The 12,825-nt window shown below is 38.8% G+C and overlaps 1 long non-coding RNA gene across 1 annotated transcript; it reads left to right on the forward strand.

The window, feature by feature from the left end:
• Window positions 1-582: 582 nt before the first annotated feature.
• Window positions 583-12,249, forward strand: LOC122016919. Its single transcript, XR_006121221.1, has 4 exons — window positions 583-1,267; window positions 1,998-2,086; window positions 2,171-2,213; window positions 12,201-12,249. It is a non-coding gene; the product is annotated as an uncharacterized LOC122016919 (long non-coding RNA).
• Window positions 12,250-12,825: the final 576 nt, after the last annotated feature.

Consider the following 12,825-nt stretch of genomic DNA (forward strand, 5'->3'; position numbering starts at 1 on the left):
TCCTTGAGAGACATGAAGGATTTGGGGCAGAAGTGAGCAGTAAAAAAAATACAAAACCTATTGAGTCAAAGAGACGAATGACTTGGGGTAGAAGTGAGCAGCTGGAAAAATGCGGGGCCTATTGAGTCGAGAGGCGAATGATTTGGGTAGAACACTACAACAAATATGACTTTCCGCAGCGCATCATCAACGACGCGTGGTTTGAGTGCACTGTTAATAATAGTTTTTACAACGCCCAATTATGTACGCTGCAGATAGTATAATATTTATACAAACGCCGGTGTGCAAAAAAAGTCCACTGTCAATAAACTTTTCTACAGTATGTATAGTGCATTGTTAAAATTTAATATTAACGACGTGTAGAATGTACTATTAATATTATTATACTAATATTAATGTCGGCGTGTAAAAAATATATGCTATCAATAAATATTATTTACGAAGTTGTTAACATAAAAATATTAATCATCTTTAGTTTTTTTTTTTAAATTTTAAATTTTAAAATTCTTAGCCGAATTCTTCGGCCAAATCTCTAAAGCCACCCACGACTCCCTCTTCATCAAAAATTTTCTGTCGCGAGCCTTACTCCCTCTCCGTCGAAACCCTTCCTCTCTACCAAAACCTTCCGCGCTCCGCCTCCCTCTCTGCCTCCGTGCTCTTCCTCCCTCTCTACCTCCATGCTTCGCCTTCATCTCTGCCGTACTCTGCCTTCCTTGCTTCGCTCATCATTGCCCAAATTCACCGTAGGATAGCTACACCCTCGCACTCCACAAGGCCCTTATGTTCTTCAATGCCTAGCGATGCGAGTCCTCATAGATGGCCTCTTCGGGAAAAAAGGTTTTGACGGTATAAAAAATGTTCCTTTGCCCCTGATTTCTTTTGTAGCAAGGTCGATTCCCAAACACAACAATGTATTGTGGAGGGGGAACTTTGGCTTGAGGGATGACTTCTCCAATCATTCGTATGGGAAGAGTCTCATCTGTGGATTCTACGATGCCAGTGACGCCATCCAAGGTCGGACCTTTTATGAGGCAGAGGACATGGAGGATGTGGCTAAGGCAGTGGCGAAGTTCTCAACCAGAGGTGGTGGGCGAGCATGCTAAGCAAACAGAGAAACCAAGGGAAAGTGCAGAAGATGGAGGAGAAGAAAGAAATGTTAAAGTTTAACAAGAGGCATGCGGAGGGGAGGGACAAGACCGATAAATAGAAGAACTTTCAACTAAAGATCCAGAAATTGAATCCTGTTAACACAATTTGCTACGTTCAAGTAAAAAATCCAATTTTTTCGTATCTTTTTTCTATCCAAGAGCACCTAGATTGTCTCAAACTATTACTTCAAATAGGTTAAATCTCTCTTTTGAACCATTTATGCAGTTGTGTAACTGAATTTTGAAGTGGAATGCATTATGCATAGTGGCTGCAATTGTAGTGTACCTCTATTGTTAAAAGTTTTTATTTGGTCAATTTGAATCAATTTACATTAAATCATCTTAACTTTAAACCCTATGATACCGTATTTGATGGCTTGTAACTTGTGTGGGTTTGCTTAAACGATTGTTTTGTAAGTGACAAACATTTTAGGTGTTGATTATATTCAAATTGCATATATATGATATCATTATAGATTAATATTGATTGGTATATTTTGTATGTTTTGTGTCATGTGATTAAAATATTATTTTCCATCTGGTAGTGTGAATTAGATGTGTTAAAAAAATATACTTCATTGTATATATGATTCTCATTTTCATCAATATAACTTTTTAAAAAATATTATATATGCCTCCACATATTGCATATGCACTATGTAGTGGGTCTACTGCATATTGCTTGTATATGCCTTTGACTTGAGAGAAAAAATGTATACTTTGTCATGTATGGAACTATGTCTCCTCCTTACTGAGATATATTATTTTACAAATATAATGTATATCCATTTTACTTTTAAGTCTCAACTCTTTTGAAATTAGTTGCATGTGTGGTGCTTTTTATTGTAGATCTTTGGAATTGACATGGACACACAAGATACTTTGCCATCAGTTTTGTTGTTTTTTGACTGACAAAGGTTCCATCTTCAATGCTGGAGGTATGATAATCCTAAATGTAATAGTTAAACCTATTTGCGCTTCTAGTCCTAAAGTTAATAATAATTTGAGTGATCTTACAACAGGTGATAATGATAACAATTAAAAAAGGATACTTCTACTTAGAAGGTAAAAGGAATTTTATAACTAAAAATTTGTTCATATAATTACTATGTTGTTGTGTTTCTAATTAGTCTACTTCTACTTAGTAGGTAAAAGGAATTTTATACTTCTACTTAGTCTTGTTATATTTCTAATTTCTGTGATTCTATACTTGTGTATTATGGAATAGCTATGTTGTTGCTTTATTTCCATTTCCTACCATGACTACAAATAGAGGTAAGTAAATTTAGGAGAGGGCAAATTAAAAGAATAAAAGCATACAGTTTTAACTTTTTAACATATCTGAACTTTGGAAGCATTAAAGAAAGTGATTAAGAAAAAATGGTTGATGATTAAATGAGATTAAGAAAGTTGTTTGTGCTTAGGAGTTAGAAAGAGTATGGAACTTGAGAGGTGAGCAGAGGTCAAGGGTGTGTTAGTTAGAGCCCTATAGTCAATCATTTGATGATTGTTGTATGGACTCGTTGTATCATATTCTTATATATATAAAGGCATTTGCTTATGGTTATTATGCTTACTTGTATTGGTGCCAAATAACTAAGTATAATAGGATCCTCGAGTAGAAGGTTCTTATCTATATTAATCGATTAGTTGAATCGATATTGAGATGATATAGGGAACACTACTCTTAATCATTCCTAGTCAAGTATTAACATTCAGGGACAATGTTAATGCGACGAGACTAGCATGTAGGTCAACTCGATGACTTGATCTCACAAGTCATGGATATGGAGATATCAAGTTGACACATGGGTATGCATTGGAGAATGTATACTGAATGACCCGCCATGAGAAAGTATCATGGATCGTTATATGAGTGTCATATACTTTCTCATGTGGCTATTAGTATGACTATTTGTCCTTGGACCTGAAGTCACCATGGTTCCCTACATAAGGAGTTACATACTTTGGCTTCGTCAAACGTCACCCGTAACTGGGTGGACTATAAAGGCGATTACTGCGTATGTAACAAATTATGCGGAGGGATGTGAGTGATGTAGATGAGATCTATCCCTCCTATATGACGGGGGTGACATCATTATTCTTGATAGAGTGAGATCACTAAGTGCATGGTCATGCCCAAATGAGTCAATATGAGAAATTGAGCTCATTTGATTGAGTGAGTCTACTTGGGATTCAAGATTTAGATTGATTAGAGGATGACACGGTCTATGCCTCATATTGATCAATCTAGATGTCAAGGATAGAAGGACACTTATCATATATTGTGAGGGGTCACAATTAGTAGTCACAAGGTGATGTTGGATCTCAACATTCTTGTAACTTGGGTAGTAATGATGTGTTGCTAGATACCGCTCATTACTTATGCTTCTAAATGGGTTTAGGAGCATTGCCAACGTTACAAGAACCTATAGGGTCACACACAAAGGCCAATTAGATGGAGATTATGTTCATATGATGAACCAAGAGGATTAGGTTCATGTGATGAATCAAATTGGATTAAGAGTAATCCAAAGTAAACTAATTGAGTTGGACTCAATTTGGTTCATGTGTTAAATGAGTCTAATTTGGACTTAAACTCATTGAGCCAATTTAATTCAATGACTAGAGATTCATTGAATTAAAATTGACTTGAACCAATGGTTAGATTTGATCAACCATGGGAGAGAAAAAGATCAAGTTTGACTTGACTTAAGTAGAAAGATAAAGAGTCAAGTTTTGACTTGACTTTGACTTGACCAATGCCACATCATCAAGGCTTCTTCATTTGGTCAAGTTTGACTTGACCAAACGCCACCTCATGGAGGAGATCAAGAGACTTGACTCTTGATATTCCATGGGGGTTTAGAAGCATAAAGTGGCCGGCCACTTTGGTGGGGGTTACTAGAGTGAATTGATTTTTCATTCAAGATTTCTTCTTCCTCTCTACCTTTCTTCTCTCCCTCTCCTCCACCATTGCTGATCCTCTAAGGTTGCTAGCACATCTTTAGAGGTTCTCTCCATCGATTTGTTCGTGTAGATACACATAGAGGGTTGTACACTTGACAACCTTGAGAACCGGCGAACCTTGGACGAGCGGGATTTGCGAAGGGCTTTGCATTAAGGGTAATCTCTTTTTCTTTGTAGATTTAGTGTAGATCTAGGTTAGAGAAACTCGTACACATAGAAAATTTTGTTTTATAACTTAGCATGGATCCGGTGGCATGAGATTCGGGGTTTCCGCAACGCAAAAAGCGATTTTTGCGGTCTTGAAAAGTCCAACAGTGGTATCAGAGCCACGTGCGAAGTGTGTACGAGTTTCGTTTGTATTTTTATGAAAAATATCAGTTCTGTAACTATCTGTAAATTTATGATTTTTATGTATTTTATGGGTATTTTTCTCGTAGAAGTGAAGCAACAAGTGTTTGAACACTTGTAGGCTTCGACTACCGAGAAACACCTTCCAAATCGGCAAGGTCTCGCCCAATACATTTTGGGACAGCAACTTAAGGTGCTTTAGGATCGCTTAGGAACACTTGCGATGATTATATCGCAAGTAGGGGTGCTGCCCCTAACCCTGCAAGGGGCTTCGTTTCGCGATTGCGCTCGAAAATCGCTAATTGGGATCGCCGGGAAATTGCGACTCATAAAATCTTAAAAATATTAAAAAAAAATACAGAAATTTATGGAAATCATATAATTTAGAATTATGTATCATTTTGTGATGGTCATGGCCCAAAGAACCCAATTTGATTGGAAATATGTGTTGTAATTCATAATACGGCCTGCGCGCCATTTTGTGTGTTTGTGCGTGTTGTACTTGATTAGCGACCTGCGCGTCATGCCCTTCTATTTATATTCCTGTTGTAAAATAGTTTTTAGACTCGAATGTAACTCGAGTTTCACCTTTTGTAATGTATAAAATTGGAGCGGTGGAAGGTCCACTCGAGATGGAGTTATAAGGAGGGTGCGAGCAACACATGACGGTCAAAGGGAGGAGCTTGAGGAAGCTATTGACCCTAGGTTGACCAACCGATCTTCTCATTGGCTTGAGAGGATCGTAGTAGGGCCATGACTAATCACAAAATTTAATTAATTGCTTGTGTGTGTATGTGATGTATGCTAGATTAGTAATTAATTAGTGTCTTAACGATTAGATTAGATCTAAATCGCGTATATGATGCACCTCCACGATTAGATTAGATCTAAATTGAGTATATGATACACATCGTCGATTAGATTAGATCTCAATCGCGTCAACTTGAAATGTCTACCATGCCGTGATACCCATCACTACCTCGATCACATGTTGTTGTTGAATCTGCCAAAGCAGAGCAACACATATTATCTTGGTAGGGTGCGGAGGGACAATCTTGGTCCCGCCTATCAATGCATGGGTGAGTATAACTCAATTAGATTGAGTAACTAGTTAACTCAATTGGATCGAGTTTAACTATAGGCATTTTCCAATGGTTGATAGATAGGTCAAAATCACATTTATATTAACTCTTGGGCGATTTAGCCAAAGCTAACTCAAGTTTTAATATACATGTGGATCTTGATCCTATAAACAAGAGTTGCATAGAGATGTAATTGGTAATTAGTTACCTACCGATCATACTAAGTCTTGGGCGATTTAGCCAAAGCTAACACAAGGCGTAGTATGATGTGGATCTTGTCCCGCACGAATTATAGCTAGTTAGAATCTAGTAACTGTGGTTTGACCACGACCATGACTTGATTCTACAAAAGTTCTATAATTCAGTGGGAGCATCATTTAATTAAAGGCCTAATTAGATGATTAATTGGGATATGATATTTTTCTGTATTTTTATGTTGTAGATTACCATGTCGTCAAACACGAACTCCTTTTCCCTGCGTTCTGTCCTCGATAAGGACAAACTCAATGGAGCTAACTTCCTGGACTGGTACAGGAACCTGAGAATAGTTCTCACATAGGAACGAAAACTGTACGTCCTGGAGCAGCCCATTCCTGAGGCACCTCCTGCCACTGCCACGCGAGTTGATCGAGATGCTTACAAGAAGCATCAAGATGATGCATTAGATGTGTCATGTCTTATGCTCACGACCATGAACTCTGAGCTTCAGAAGCAACACGAGTTGATGGGCGCTTATGATATGATTGAACATCTTCGTCAACTATATCAAGGACAAGCGAGGCACGAGAGATTCGAGATCTCTAAGTCATTGTTTCAGTGCAAGATGCAAGATGGGACTCCCGTAGGCCCATATGTACTCAAAATGATTGGGTACATAGAAAACCTACAGAGGTTGGGATTCCCACTTGGCTAAGAGCTGGCCACTGACATGATCTTGCAATCCTTGCAAGATAGCTATAGTCAATTCGTTCTAAATTATAACATGAACGAAATTGACAAGCCACTACTCGAGCTACTTAACATGTTAAGAACTGTTGAGCTCAACCTTAAGAAGGTTAAGCCCAATTTCATTTTGATGGTACAAAAACATAAGGTCAAGGGCAAGCCCAAAGGTAAGGGAAAGTCCCAAGCCAAGGGCAAAGGCAAGGCACTGAAACCCAAAGGAGGGGTTGCCAAGGATGCTACCTGCTTCTACTGCGGTTAGACCGGGCACTGGAAGAGGAACTACAAAGTGTACTTGGAAGATCTTAAGAAGAAGAGAAGTGAGACTTCCATTTCAGGTATATATGTTATAGAAGTTAATCTATCTATTTCTTCATCATGAGTATTAGATACCGAATGTGCTTCTCACATTTGTACTAATGTGCAGGTGCTGAGAAATAACAGGGCATTGACGAAGGGCAAGGTGGACCTACAAGTAGGCAATGGAGCACGGGTTGCTGCTGTTGCTGTAGGAACTTATTCTCTATCTATGCCCTTTGGGCTTGTACTAGAATTGGATGATTGTTGTTATGTGCCTGCTTTGACTAAGAACATTATATCAGTTTCTTGTTTAGACAAGAAAAGTTTTTCATTTATAATAAAGAACAAATATTGTTCAGTTTATTTAAATGATATGTTCTATTGTAGTGCACCTCTGATGAACGGACTCTACATTCTAGACATTGAAAACCCTATCTATAACATAAGTACCAAGAGGTTCAAGTCAAATGACATGAATCAAACCTATATCTGGCACTGTCGCTTAGGTCATATAAATGACAAACGCTTATCCCAGCTCCATAAAGATTGTTTGCTGGACTCATTTGATTTTGAATCTTATGAGACATGTGAGTCATGCCTACTGGGCAAGATGACCAAGACTCCCTTTAGTAGACATAGCGAGAGAGCGACTGACTTGTTAGGACTTATACATAGTGATGTATGTGGACCTTTCAATGTCGCTGCTAGGGGTGGTTATAGGTACTTCATTACATTTACTGATGATTTCAGTAGATATGGTTATGTGTATATGATGACACATAAGTCAGAATCCTTTGAAAAGTTCAAGGAATTCAAGAATGAAGTACAAAATCAGCTTGACAAGAGTATTAAGATACTTCGATCAGATCGAGGTGGTGAATACCTTAGCCATGAACTTCGTGATTATCTAGCTGAGTATGGGATTCTATCCCAGCTCACTCCTCCTGGAACACCACAGTGGAATGATGTATCCGAAAGGAGGAATCACATCTTATTAGATATGGTACGGTCTATGATGAGTCACACAGATCTTTCCATGGATCTTTGGGGCTATGCTCTAGACACAACAACCTTCATTCTCAACCGAGTTCCATCTAAGGCTGTAATAAAGACACCATATAGGATATGAACTGGGAGAGATGCCCAGGTGTCTTTTATGAGGATTTGAGGTTGTGAGGCTTACGTTTGACGTCAAGTCTCGGACAAATTGTGACCCAAATCTGATAAGTGCTATTTTATTGGATATCCCAAGGAAACAAAGGGATATTACTTCTACATTCCCAGTCAACACAAGATAGTTGTGGCTAAGACTGGGGTATTTCTAGAAAGGGATTTTGTTTCTAGAAAGACTAGTGGGAGTACGTTCGATCTTGAAGAAGTTCAAAATGTGAACCATAGCACTGAAGCCTCGATGGAAGTTGAACTGGAACCACAAAGTGTTGTGGATGATGTTCCACAAGGAGTTGAGGAACAACAACCAGTTCAAGTAGACCTACCTCTTCGCAGGTCTGATAGGGTACGTCGTCAGCCTGAGAGATATTCATTTATCTTATCTGACCATGATGACGTTGTGCTCATTGAGGATGAGCCTACCTTCTATCAGGAAGTTGTGATGAGACCAGATTCTGAGAAATGGCTAGAGGGCATGAGATCCGAGATGGAATCCATGTACACTAACCAAATCTGGACTTTGGTTGATCCACCTGAAGGGGTCAAACCCATTGGGTGTAAGTGGGTCTTTAAGAGAAAGAATGACATGGATGGACTTATTTATAAGGGTCGCTTGGTAGCTAAAGTTTCAAGCAAATTCATGGTATTGACTATGATTAAACTTTTTCTCCAGTAGCGATGTTTAAATCCATTCGGATTATGCTTGCTATTGCAGCGTACCACGATTATGAGATCTGGCAAATGGATGTCAAAACCACGTTTCTGAATGGAAACCTGCTCGAGGATGTGTACATAACACAACTTGAGGGTTTTGTAGATCCACAACATACTGGCAGAGTATGCAAGCTGCATAGGTCTATTTATGGACTAAAGCAAGCTTCTCAGAGCTGGAATCTTCGATTCGATGATGCAATCAAACAGTTAGATTTCATCAAGAATGAAGATGAACCTTGTGTCTACAAGAAGGTTGTTGGGAGCACAGTTGTCTTCCTTATATTGTATGTGGATGACATTCTACTCATTGAGAAAGACATCCCTTTGCTGCAGTCTGTCAAGACTTGGCTAGAGACTTGTTTCTCAATGAAGGACTTAGGTGAAGCATCCTGCATTCTAGGCATATAGATCTATAGAGATAGATCTAAGAGATTGCTTGGCCTAAGTCAGAGTACATACATTGACAAGGTACTATTACGGTTTGCTATGCAGAACTCCAAGAAGGGATTTCTGCCGATGTCACATGGTGTGAGTCTTTCGAAGACTCAAGGTCCCTCCTCTAGGGAGGAGAGAGACCGCATGGATCAGATCCCTTATGCTTCAGCCATAGGATCTATCATGTAGGCCATGCCGTGCTGATGTCTCGTATGCTTTGAGCATGACGAGCAGATACCAGTCAGATCCAGGTGAAAGTCACTGGATAGCGGTTAAGAATATTCTTAAGTACTTGAGAAGGACTAAAGAATATTTCTTGATATATGGAGGTGATGACGAGCTAGCTGTAAAGGGTTACAGTGATACTAGCTTCCAAACTGACCAGGATGATTATCGATCACAGTCTGAGTTCGTGTTTTGCATAAATGGTGGTGTTGTGAGCTGGAAGAGTTCAAAGCAGGACACAGTCGCTGATTCTACAACAGATGCCGAGTATATTGCTGCATTAGAAGCAGCAAATGAGGCAGTTTGGATCCGCAAGTTCATTACTGAACTTGGGGTGGTTCCTAGCATAGCTGATCTCATAGAGCTCTATTGAACAATGGAGCAATAGCACAGGCTAAGGAACCTCGCTCACACCAGCGGACCAAACACATACTACGGTGCTTCCATCTCATTCGAGAGATCATCGATAGAGGAGATGTGAAGATTTGCAGAGTACCCACTGAGGCTAAAATCGCAGATCCCTTGACCAAGTCTTTGGTACAGAGGAAGCATGATGGTCACACTAGGTCATTAGGCCTTAGAGCCTATACTGATTGGCACTAGTGCTAGTGGGAGATTGTTAGTTAGAGCCTTAGAGCCAATCATTTGATGATTGTTGTATGAACTCGTTGTATCATATTCTTATGTATATAAAGACATTTGTTTATGGTTATTATGCTTACTTGTATTGGTGCCAAATAATTAAGTATAATAGGATCCTTGACTAGAAGGTTCTTACCTATATCAATCGATTGGTTGAATCGATATTGAGATGATATAGGAACACTACTCTTAATCATTCCTAGTCAAGTATTAACATTCAGGGACAATGTTAATGCGACGAGACTAGCATGTAGGTCAACTCAATGACTTGATCTCACAAGTCATGGATATGGAGATATCAAGTTGACACATGTGTATGCATTGGAGAATGTATACTGAATGACCCGCTATGAGAAAGTATCATGGATCATTATATGAGTGTCATATACTTTCTCATATGACTATTAGTATGACTATTAATCCTTGGACCTGAAGTCACCATGGTTCCCTACATAAGGAGTTACTTACTTTGGCTTCGTCAAACGTCACCCATAACTGGGTGGACTATAAAGGCGATTACTGGGTATGTAACAAATTATGCGGATGGATGTGAGTGATGTAGATGGGATCTATCCCTCCTATATGACGGGAGTGACATCATTATTCTTGATAGAGTGAGACCACTAAGTGCATGACCATGCTCAAATGAGTCAATATGAGATGTTGAGCTCATTTGATTGAGTGAGTCTACTTGGGATTCAAGATTTAGATTGATTAGAGGATGACACGGTCTATGCCTCATATTGATCAATCTAGATGTCAAGGATAGAAGGACACTTATCATATATTGTGAGGGGTCACAATTAGTAGTCACAAGGTGATGTTGGATCTCAACATTCTTGTAACTTGGGTAGTAATGATGTGTTGCTAGATACCGCTCATTACTTATGCTTCTAAATGGGTTTAGGAGCATTGCCAACGTTACAAGAACCTATAGGGTCACACACAAAGGCCAATTAGATGGAGATTATGTTCATATGATGAACCAAGAGGATTAGGTTCATGTGATGAACCAAATTGGATTAAGAGTAATCCAAAGTAAACTAATTGAGTTGGACTTAATTTGGTTCATGTGTTAAATGAGTCTAATTTGGACTTAAACTCATTGAGCCAATTTAATTCAATGACTAGAGATTCATTGAATTAAAATTGACTTGAACCAATGGTTAGATTTGATCAACCATGGGAGAGAAAAAGATCAAGTTTGACTTGACTTAAGTAGGAAGATAAAGAGTCAAGTTTTGACTTGACCAATGCCACATCATCAAGGCTTCTTCATTTGGTCAAGTTTGACTTGACCAAATGCCACCTCATGGAGGAGATCAAGAAACTTGACTCTTGATATTCCATGGGGGTTTAGAAGCATAAAGTGGTCGGCCACTTTGGTGGGGGTTACTAGAGTGAATTGATTTTTCATTCAAGGTTTCTTCTTCTTCTCTACCTTTCTTCTCTCCCTCTCCTCCACCATTGCTGATCCTCTAAGGTTTCTAGCACATCTTTAGAGGTTCTCTCCATCGATTTGTTCGTGTGGATACACATAGAGGGTTGTACACTTGACTACCTTGAGATCCGGCGAACCTTGGACGAGCAGGATTTGCGAAGTGCTTCGCATCAAGGGTAATCTCTTTTTTTTTGTAGATCTAGTGTAGATCTAGGTTAGAGAAACTCGTACATGTAGAAAATTTTGTTTTATAACTTCGCACGGATCCGGTGGCATGAGATTCGAGGCTTCCGTAACGCAAAAAGCGGTTTTTGCGGCCCGAAAAACCCAATAGGGTGTACCAACTTAGGTGGGAAGGAGTTAAAGTATTAGAGAGAGAGAGGGAAAGCAATTAAATTTCCTTATCTATTAGGTTGAAGAAGAAAAAGTAAGAAGGAATGGAGCAACTTGGATCTCCTTTCCCTATTTCTGTTTCTATCCAAAAGTAGATAGAAGGGGAAATTTCCTAAGAAAGGTAGGCAACTCTTTTTCATGCTTCCTGCATGTATTCTTAGTTTTAGTTTTGACTCACAGGAATACTATCTGAGAGTTCTTATGGAGAAGGTGGATTGATAAATCTTGTGTAGAAATTTGCTAATCCTCATTCTCTTTCCATTGCATTTTGTTCTTTTTTCTTGCATTATACTTTTGTTGTCTATATATTTATAATGCTTGGTAATTGTTTCTTGTTTATGTTTATGCTTTTCTTGCTCATGTTAATATCTTACCTGTCTTTCTTTGCAGTTGGGGGCATCAAGCCGATCAGACTTTAATTGTAAAAGAACGGAAGGTTAGTAAGTGTCACTCCCTGTCAAAATTTTTTTCTGTTATGTTATCAATGTGTTTCCAACTCCCTTTGTTTCAGAATAAGAAAACTATCATTTGATTCTTTTCATACACATGAATCAGTAGTTGGTTATTTAATGCTAACTTATGTCATTTGATTCATGTAGGACTAGTCTCATGAATGTTAGCTTATGAGAACTGAGTGGTCTATTAATGTTGGGACTATTTTATGCTTCTAATGCAAGAGAGTTAAAAGAACCAACACAATAATCAGAAATCAATATGGACTTTGAACTACTTACACTACTTCAGAGAGGCATAAAAGGAGAGGAAAGACTTGCTACTCATAATTTATTTATCTTATCAACCTGTAACACAATTATTTTTATTGGAAAGAAAAATTATATGACATTTATGTTAGGACCGAAATGTAGCTAGGGGGAGGGGGGGGGGGTGAATAGCTCGGCGCGATCTCGTGTTCAGCGTTGTTTGCTTCTCGTGAAGATGTGCAGCGGAAATTACAAGAAACAATACAGAACAACGCTAACTTGTTGATTTACTTGGTATCCACCTCAAGAAGAGG

This window comes from Zingiber officinale, chromosome 8B (genome assembly GCF_018446385.1).
Source record: "Zingiber officinale cultivar Zhangliang chromosome 8B, Zo_v1.1, whole genome shotgun sequence".
In the NCBI taxonomy this organism is placed as follows: Eukaryota; Viridiplantae; Streptophyta; class Magnoliopsida; order Zingiberales; family Zingiberaceae; genus Zingiber; species Zingiber officinale.